Raw genomic sequence first — 10,369 nt, 5'->3', positions numbered from 1 at the left:
AGTTCTCATTGACATGTTTTGTAGTCTGGAAACTTCTGCCTGGGATGGAGTGCCTCTTTATAATTCTGGTCAGATGGTTGGAGCCAGGGATGGGAACCGGACCATGGGAAGCTCCATTAAGAGGCCATGTCGTCCAACTCTCATCTATTAAGAACTGGCTTATGTGGCCAGTGAGCAACATGGATGTAACAGGCCTGACCTTTGTCCTCTGGGGACACTTACAGTCTAGTGCATTGTATATTACATAATAAATTAAATAATTCCATGAGCCACGATTTCATCATTTCCTGTTAGGAGATCCAAGGAAAGAATAAAAGGCATAAAATGGGATAGTTTTGTTTTTTTTTTAAATAGTCTTTTATTTATTCTCTGACGATATCATACGTGTAAACAATGTATCCTGAGTGTATCCACCCTTCAATCTTCTCACACTTCCATGCCCCCTCTCCTTTCTCTCCCTTTGCTTGTTTGTAATCTACTGAGTTCAAATAGTGCCTGCTGAGATGGTCACTGATCTTACACACTCACTGTGCATAAGTCTTGTGCAGCTGACCTGCAGTGGGTTCCTAGGTGCAGTGGCCGTGGTTTACTCAGAGGGCAAGACTTCACAACCCTCCTCTCCAACCTCTGGGCTCTTCCATTCTCTCCACTTCTTCTTTTTTTTTTTGGCACGGCCTCTTTACATTGTCCTGGAACATACTATATGGGTTGGTGGTCTGGAACTTACATAGACCTGCCTGCTTTTGCCTCCCCCAGAGCTAGGATTAAAGGGTTGTGCCACCATGTCTGGCCTCTGACTATTTTCTTGATGATTAGAGATATTTATTGAGAGAACATGGCAGAAGAGTATAAAGGATTCGTCGTTCACTGAAGACACCAATAAAATCAGAGGGGCTGCATCAGCTCTGAAGTTGCCACATCCCTCAAATGTGGTAGTTGAGTCTACAGACTCACTCTCTCATCCTGTTGTCCCAAGACCTGCCTTCCATAGCCTTCTGTTCTCTTGATAGCTCCTTTTAGGTTAGATGATGAATCACCCTAAGGGGAGGCATACCCTTTTTCCTCCTGCCAGCAGGACTTTTAGCTGCAGATACAGATACAGGACTTATAAACTGAATTTTCTTCCTTCCTACCCAACTCAGGCCACTTGGTACCCTCTGGGTTCCACCATCATTTAGTTCCCATTATGTTTGTCGAAATTCAAACTATCATGGAGCTGGTACTTTCAATCGACGTGATCAACCCTTTGGTCCCCCCAGCACGAATGGTTACACCTCTTTCAATTCTTGTTAGAACTAACACAGCAGCAGCCGCGTGCGCTTCTGGAGAACGACTTCCTGGATGCTCCAGGTATCATTTGTTTGGACTGTGAGACTTAAGGCTTCGTTATAGAGCATCTCAGAAGGACTCACTCCAAAAGGAGAGGTCTTCAGCAGGAGAGGTACCAGCAGAGTTGGGATAAGAAGTGTTCCTGGGCTGCAAAGGTTTATGGGAACTCTGATTCCTTCAAGCTTCTGGGGAGAGACTGTGGAGAGATCTGGAAGGTTGCCAGTGGCTACACATTCTTAATAGCCCTTATCTGGGGAGATGGTGTCCATTTAGTCCCCTGGTCTTCAGCAAACTCGAGTGACTGGTGAAGTCTGGTGGAAATGCTATTCATACAGCTAGAACCTTAAGACATTCCAACTCCTTCCAAGGAGTCTTGGGATGCTTAGTCTTGGCACCGGCCACCTGAGGAAATCTGTGGGTGTAGAATTGCTGTCACAGGCTCGCAGGACAGCATTGTCACATGAGCTAGAGATCTTGTATAGATTTTGTTTCCCCAGATCTTTTCTTCTACCCAGTAGTCTAAGACCAGAGATGATAGGAAGAGGCCATTTCTGCTGATGCCTGCCAAATAATGAATCTGGGAGCCAAATGAATGAAGGACTTGTTGTCTTAAGTCAGTCTGTGGGCAGGGGTGGTCACACAGTAATAGGTAGTGAATATAGGAAGGAATGTCTCTTCTGAGGCTGCTCGTCTGTTTTACGGATGCAGGGCAAGGTCATGAGCAATGGACCAGTGTAGACTAGAAGGAATGATTATTTCCTTACATTAAATGGAATGGATGTTTCTCCCCCTGTGGCTCTATACTTGAGGAATTCTCTGGAAATGTCAAAAGAAAGTGATAGAGTGGAGAACCGTGCTGACGCCCTTCCTTTACATTGACTCTGCTATATGTTGGGATCCTAATTATGCTAAGTGGCTAGCCAGTTATAAAATGTATCATTATACACATTGTACTATCTAAGCATAGTCCATAGAATAGTTCACATTTATAAAATTGCATCTATCTATCTATCTATCTATCTATCTATCTATCTACCTACCTACCTACCTATCTATCTATCTATCTATCTATCTATCTATCTATCTATCTATCTACCATCTATCTGTGTGCTTGTGTGGATGCAAGCCTACCACAAGCACATAAGTGGAAGGCAGAGGACACTTTGCAGGAGTTGGCTCTGTTTTTTTCACCATGTGGGGATGGACCTCATGTGATCAGGCTTGGTGCCAAGCACCTCTACCATCTGAGCCATCTCTCTGGCCCTAGATTAACCCTTTCATTTCTCAAGATGTCTAAAGTGAGTGTTATTACTGCCATCTTTACTGTCCTTGTTATTTTGGGGTTTCCAGACAGTGTCTCAGTATGTCCTCTAGCCTGGCCTCAGATGTGTGACCCCAGCTGGGACTACAGATGGGCACTACCACACCTGCCACAGCATGGGAATATTCTTATCCCAATTTCATAGAGATCCAGAGAACGTATAGCAGTGTTAGAAACAAGAATAAAACCTGGGGGCCACCCACCCATCTCCAAAATTTTAACCCAGAATTGCTCCTGTCTAAAGGAAATACAAGGACAAAGAGTGGAGCAGAGACTGAAGGAAAGGCCATCCAGAGACTGCCCCACCTGGGGATCCATCCCACATGCAGACACCAAACCCAGACACTATTGCAGATGCCAAGAAGTGCTTGCTGACAGGAGCCTAATACAACTGTCTCCCGAGAAGCTCGGTCAGATCCTGACCAATACAGATGTGGATGCTTGCAGCCAACCATCAGACTGAGTACAGGGACCCCAATGGAGGAGTTAAGGGAAGGACTGAAGGAGCTTAAGGGCATCAACGGGAGGGGAGGCTCTTGGTCCTGTGAAGGCTTGATGCCCCAGTGTAGAGGAATGCTAGGGCGGTGAGGCAGGAGTGGGTAGGTGGGTGGGGGAGCACCCTCATAGAAGCAGGGTAAGGGGGGAATGGGATAGGGGGTTTGCAGAGGGGAAACAGGATCACATTTGAAATGCAAATAAATAAAATATCCAATAAAAAAGAATAAAACCTGGGAGATATGTCTCTAGAACTAACGGTCCTTCAAAAATTTTTGCATGTGTATGAGTGTTTGCTTGCATGTCTATCTGTGTCCTGCATGGATACAGTGCCATGAAGGCCAGAAAAAGGCATGAGATCTCCTGGAACTGGAGTAACAGGCAGTTGTGAGCTGCCATGTGGGGCCTGGGAACTGAACTTGGTCCTCTATAAGCCCAGTATGTGTACTTAACCACTGAGCCCTCCTGCTACCCTTCTAGAGATGGGGTTTCAGGAAGCTGAGGCTAGCCTCAGACTCAATATACTCATTATGTATCTGAGGATCCTCATCGTTGTGTCTTCAACTCCCAAGTGCTGGGTTTAAAGGTGTATGCTGCTATGCCCAGTGAGATTTGGGGGGTGGGGGGTGAAACTCTAGTGGAATTAATGTCCAAAATGATCACAGTATTTGTTAAGTGCTTTCTGTGGCCCATGATAGTGTGAGACACAAGGTTCATAGACAGAGGCATACTAAGTAGAGTTGGGCTTTGTGCTCACTGCTCAAACATGGGCTCTCATCTAGTTATAACAATCTTGCTAGTATTAAGAATGTCACCATTTCACAGATGAGCAAAACCAAGGCATAGAGAATTAAGGAAACTTCTGGAACCCACACAAGGGATCTGACCAAAGAGTCAGTTCTCTTAATTGCAGTGTGCTTGGTTGTTGCTGCCTCCTTTGTTGAATAGAAAATAACATAGGTTCTCATATTGTAGCCAAGGCTAGCCTGGAATTCACTATATAGTACAGGCTAGCCTCCTGCTTCAGCTTCCTGAATGCTGGGGTTATGAACCCTGCTGTCAGGTTCACACTCAAGTTCCAGGGTCACTGCAAGTATGAAGAGATTATGGGGACTCACAAGCAGATCAGATACACTTTATTCACTCCAGAGGAAGGCTGCTACGTAGGCACACAAGGGGTGCACGTAGGCCTACAGACAGACAGACAGACAGGCAGACACAGGCAGGCTGGTGAAAGCAAGAAGTTGAGGCTTGGGCCTCTCACCTCCATGTCAGATTTGTACAGAATTAGACAAGAGCAGCATTCTATCAGAACTAGTTCTGTAACAGATTATATTACTCCTTATCTCCAGGTTCCGTGGACACGCCAGGTTGGCCACAATGGTGTTCCCTATATTACTCCTTATCTCCAGGTTCCGTGGACACGCCAAGTTGGCCACAATGGTGTTCCCTACTCCTGACCTCTGGTTCTTCAGTTTATCTAGAGGAAAGAACTCACCTCTATTCACCGTGATTTTATTGGGGTACCAGAGAGAACATAGGTGGAAGGGGATGAAGAAGAAAATATCAGTTTTGCCATGGGAAATGGTAAAATTAAACACTAAAAAAAGGAAAGAAAAAACTCACTCAATTGCTTTTGCTAATCATACAAAGGACAGCCAAGATGGTCCAAGTGAAGATAGGGTAGAAAGACTGGAAGAAACGATGAGGAGAACCCTGAAACCAGACATGGCCAGGCATGTGGAGGAGGGACTGAGAGCCATCAGGGGCCTGATCCTGGGAGCACAGCTTCCAGGAGTATCTGCACACATTCAGAAGCCAGAGCTTTCGAACAAGCCTGTCTGACTGGCTCCAGACCCGTCACTGCTCAGAAGCGACATTAGCAGGAGAGAAAGCATCTTGTGACCTACAGGAGCCTAGCTGGCTCCCCAATAACATCATTTATTTACTGTGAGTGTGGATTCGACCTCTTCCTCAAATGTGTTTGGGGTTACAGTCTCTCTGCTTCCTGGGGGAATCACCCACTGCATGCAGCTATCACTCACTCAGTGGACCCTGCACACACTCACCCCTGAGGCCTGCTCGTTCCCATCACCTTTTGCAACCCATTGGCTAGAGGCCAACTGCCGCCATCTTGGATCACTGCTGAAGATGTTCATCCCCAGGGAAGCTGCCCTTTCTTTTTCTTTTCTTATGCAACAAGTGTCATTTGTTTGAAGCCTTCCCATCTCTCTTCAGCACACCCAAACTGGAAATACAACATTTAACTGCTTGGAACATTGTGGTATAAATCTGGTACCATGGCCATGATGCTGAAGCGGATTAAACGGAATGGATAAATATATTAAATGAAATGGATAAATCTGGTATCGTGATGCTGCAGTGGATTAGGGGTGATAAGCTAAGGACAGGTACAGCTTTATTGACCTTCTTTGAAGTCTGTTCCTCTCATCTGTAAAATGAGTTGGATCTTGTTCCGTTCTTTTTTCTTTCTTTCCATTTTTTAAAATCACAGTGACATCATTGGGATAAACACACAGGTAAACATATCTCACACATTATAAACTATAACTATTAAGCATCAACAGTTGTGATTCATGAGTGTACTAGTGAAATCATTAACAATAATGAAATAATGACAAAGACCAGTTATGTAAGAGCAAGGATGCCTGGGTTGAGATTTCACCCACTCTGTTCAGTAGCTGTATGACCCTGGGCAAGCTGTCTAACCTCCCCTTTGCCTATAGAAAGATAACAGCATTCTCTTCAAAGAGCTGTCATTAAAATCAAAGGGACACAGAGGTGCTCAGTGTAATGTGGGCACATTGTAATTGCTGTATAAATGTTTATTATTATTATTATTATTATTATTGTTATTATTATTTACAGCTTTTTCCTGTATCTTGCTTCTTTACTCTTCCCTCCCCTCTCTCCTCTCCTCTCCTTTTTCTTCCCCTCCTCTTTCCTCCCCTCCCCTTTCTTCCTTTTCTCTTTTTTCTAATGCTGGCCCAAAACTTGTGTACTAAAACATAGGCAAACACTCTACGTCTGAGCAGCACTCTCAACTCCCCTGTGTAAATTTTGAATTTCTCTCCTATTTATTGATTGATTGATTGAACTACATGCTATGTAGTTGAGACTGGCCCTGAACTTACAATCCTCCTGCCTCAACCCATCCAGTGCCGGGATCACCAGTATGCACCACTATACCTGGCTTGATTTCTATTTAGAATTTATTTTCAGTTATTATTGTTTTATTTTTCACACCTGGATTTGTGCCTTCATGCACTACATGTGTGCTTCATTCCCACAGAGGCTCCAAAAAAAGACATCAGAACCTCTGAGATTGTTGCTGCAGACAATTGTGAGCTGTCATGTGGGTCCTGAGAACTGAACCTGGGTCCTCTGGAATAGCAACCCTGGTGCTCTTAACCACGGAACTATTTTTCCAGCCCCCCTGACTTTCTTTAATATGGACATTTTTCCACTTTCAGCATCTGCCAATCTGTTCTTTATTCATGTTAATGATAAAAACTGCTTGTACCAAGAACCTAGTAGTGAATGAGCCATGATCTTAGATCACCTTGGCTATTAAGATTCTGGGCACCTACCTCATCTGTCTTCCTGTGGCGCTGTTACTACTTCCTGTAGGTGGGTGGGTTGAAAGCAGCTGTCTAACCAGCCCCAAGGCACTCTCCTTAGGCAGTTGATAAGTGCTCACTAACACTATCACAATGAGTGGCCCTTTGTGCATTGTCGATCTTTATTTTGGGGTGTCATATAGTATGTGTGTGTGCATGTGTAGATGGGTGCTTGTGTGTGTTGCTATCAGAAGTCAATCTTTCTGGCTTTTCCAGGTCTCACTTACCTTTATAAAGAGTGGGTGGGAGGGCTCACCCGATAGGCTGCGCTGTCCTGGGGCTCCTCCTGCTTCTGCCTCCCCAGTTCTGGAATTATAAGCATTCTCCACCATACCTGGATTTCTGTGCAGATGCTGGGGTTTGAACTCAGGGCTTCATGTTTGCTCGGAGAGCATTTTGTAGGCTGGTCTCCCCAGTTCCAGGTCTAGTCTTTAGGGTTTTGTCAGTAATCCCATCGACAAACGTATCTGATAAGACTAGGGCTTGGCCTCCTCGTGAACCAACCCCATCCCTGGGGAACTCTGTCTTTGTTTTTGGCGAGGATGCACATAACTGTCACTTACTATTCAACAGGGATGATAAAAGTCACCCCAAAAGGGGGAGATGTATGAAAAAGATTAAGGCCTCGGAATGAGAACTATTTTTATGGGCTGTTTGGCCTCGACTTTGAAGTTCAATGGCAAGTGAGGGATTCTGATCAGCTTGCATTTCACACCTACTCAGTTCTGCAACCTGGTTATGATGCACAGTCTCCTCTGGGGAAGAAAGAATGAAGCTAAATTAAGGCAGGCTGAGAGCTGGCCTGCGGCTGCCATTTCCTCTATTAAGGTTGGCCAGGCTCTGTCTACACTTCTTTCTTTTTTTTTCTCCCCCTTTAAATTGGAAGACGGTGTGATGATGTTGAAAATATTTTGCCAAAAAGAAAAAAGTTACTTATAATCCCAGAACCTGGAAGCAAAAGTATTTCTGTTTTTACATGCTACCAGCTCTCTCTCATCCTGAGAACATGATCTTTGTTTTGTTTGTACAGAATTAACTAATTTGTTTGTACAAAATATATATTTTATTATTATGTATGCCTCTCTCTTTGTGAGAAAGAAACACAGACGGACAAACAGACACACACAGAGAGAAAAAGAATCACAGAGACAGACACACATACACATACGGGGAAGAGAGAGAGAAACACAGAGAGACAGACATACACACAGAAAGAAATACAGAGAGAGAGAGAGAGAGAGAGAGAGAGAGAGAGAGAGAGAGAGGAAGGAGGAGGAGGAGGAGGAAGAGTAATAAGAAGAAACAGACAAACAGAGAGGAAGAAACAGACAGGCAGAGAGACAGAGAGGCAGAGGGAGAGAGAGAAGGAAGGAGAGGGGGAGGGAGAAGGAGAGAGGGATTGTGTGGGCACATGTGCGATGGTGCATGTATGCGGTGGTGCATGTGTGAAGATCAGAGGATGTCTCTGTGGAGTCTGTTCTCTCCTTCCATCTTTACCTTAGTTCTCAGGATAGAACCGAGGTCACTAGGCTTATATTTCCTTTACCCATCAAATTATTTCTGTGGTCCCAGAAGATTTCTTCTAAACACCTTTCAGGGCCCAGAGTGACTCTGGGTTACTGGGGCTTGTTCTTCCAGAGGGACTGTTAGGTTCTCAGAACCCACACAGAACAGCTTACAATCCCCTATAACGTCACCTCCCAGGATATAATGCCCTGTATTGGACACCGTGGACACTTGGGCTCATGTGTGCAAACCCACATTTGCACATACACAGAAAAAAAATCTTAAAACATTCTTTAATCTTTTAAAGATCATTAGAAGTCTTCCTCTTTTTATAAATTGTTGCTGTTAGCATATATTTGCTACACAGCGTTGGGTTCTGCTATGATACGTTTCAACATATCTGACATGTATTTACCCCACATTGAAACCTCTTCCATGGCCTGTTTCCCTGTCTACTGCTCCTTCCTTGTATCAAGGGTCCTTCTGTTCTCATGACTTCAACCTATATTTAAGTCCAGATTCTGCATATGAGCAAAAATAGGCAGTTTGCCCTACTGAGCCTAGCTTATTTCACTTAACATGATGATCTCCAGTCCCATCCACTTCCTGTAAACACCATCACTTTTCTATGTCCCTGCCTGTGCCTGAAGAGTAGTCCATTGTGTAGACATACACCATTGCTGTTGGAGGTTTGCGAAATGGAGTTGGTTGCGTGTCATTCTGCAGCAGGTACCATTAATTTTGACCCTGAGGTCGATGATTCAAGGCCAGCCTTCCAGATCCATCTCTACTTCCTGAAGATCCAGCAGAGGTACTGGAGCTCAGTGTTGAGGTTGCCATGGAAACAAGGCAGTTGCTACAGTATCCTCTAGGGCTCTGCTTTCCTCCCCTCCATAGTCTTCAGATGGGCCAAACCTGCTCAAGCTGATGGTTCTTTTGTATCTACTGTTTCTCTTGCCTGGGACCCTGCCCAGCCTTGCATGGACATTTCTCATTTCTTAGTTCTTCACTCCAGTGTCACCTTAGAGGACCCCACTGGCCACAACGCACATCATGTAGTTACCATTCTTTGTAAAGTGTCTGATCGTTTTTTCTGGGGCATTTGCTTCATTATCACTGCTGACTTATTTGTGTCTTTGAGAGTGTCCTTTCCTGCTTACACCTGTTCACCTTTGCCCACACCTGGCACCTGGTCTTGAACAAATTCTGCTCAGTAGGCCAATAGGATTGCAGGCTGCTTTCTGGGATCTCACTTGCTTTAGTAAGCATTTCTTGCTTGCTTGCTTGCTTGCCTGCCTGCCTCCCTCCCTCCCTTCCTCCCTCCCTCCTTCCTTCCTTCCTTCCTTCCTTCCTTCCTTCCTTCCTCCCTTTCTTTCTCTATTCATTTATTTTTCAAGATAGGGTCTTATATAACCCAGGCTGCACTGAAACTTACTATGAAGCTGGAAATGACCTTGAACTCTTGCTTTTCCTGCTTCTTCTATCCCCCATTGCTAGGATGGCAGGTGCCATCATATTCAGTTTTTGTGGTGCTGGGGATAGAGTCTGGGGCTTCATCCATACTAAGTGGGGCCTCTCTCCACAGAGCATGTCTCAGCCATATTCAGTCCCTTTGCACGTTTTTATATGGTTCCAGCAGATAGGAGCAGGACTCTGAATTGTCCCTCCTAGCACTGTTTGCTGCTCGGGTTGTACCTGCTGGGATGGAGCATGGCCAGTGTGCACTGTCCTGCTTGATTCCCACGGCAGTCCTTCCCTGTGGGTAGGTGGGTTCCCTCGTCTCTGCTCGTCTGGTCTCCTTTAGTGTGACTGTCACCCTTCACCTGTCTATCCAGGATGCCCTGATAGCCTACACAGGCTTTGGCAGGAAGAGAGACAGAAGAGTTTGGTGTAACTCAGAGGAACATTTGGGATCTACTGGCAAGGTGAAGGCTGCATGTACTCTGAACCTGTATGGGTGTTTCTTCTGCCCTATCTTTGTATTCTCCATTCCTCTCCTTTCTCCTCTTTCTTTTCTTCCTTCCCCCTCCCTTTTCTTCCATCTTTTTCCTGCCCCTCTCTTTTTTATTGTCCCAAA

Source organism: Mastomys coucha, unplaced genomic scaffold (genome assembly GCF_008632895.1).
Source record: "Mastomys coucha isolate ucsf_1 unplaced genomic scaffold, UCSF_Mcou_1 pScaffold22, whole genome shotgun sequence".
Taxonomy (NCBI): domain Eukaryota; kingdom Metazoa; phylum Chordata; class Mammalia; order Rodentia; family Muridae; genus Mastomys; species Mastomys coucha.
Note: the sequence above shows the minus strand (reverse complement) of the source record.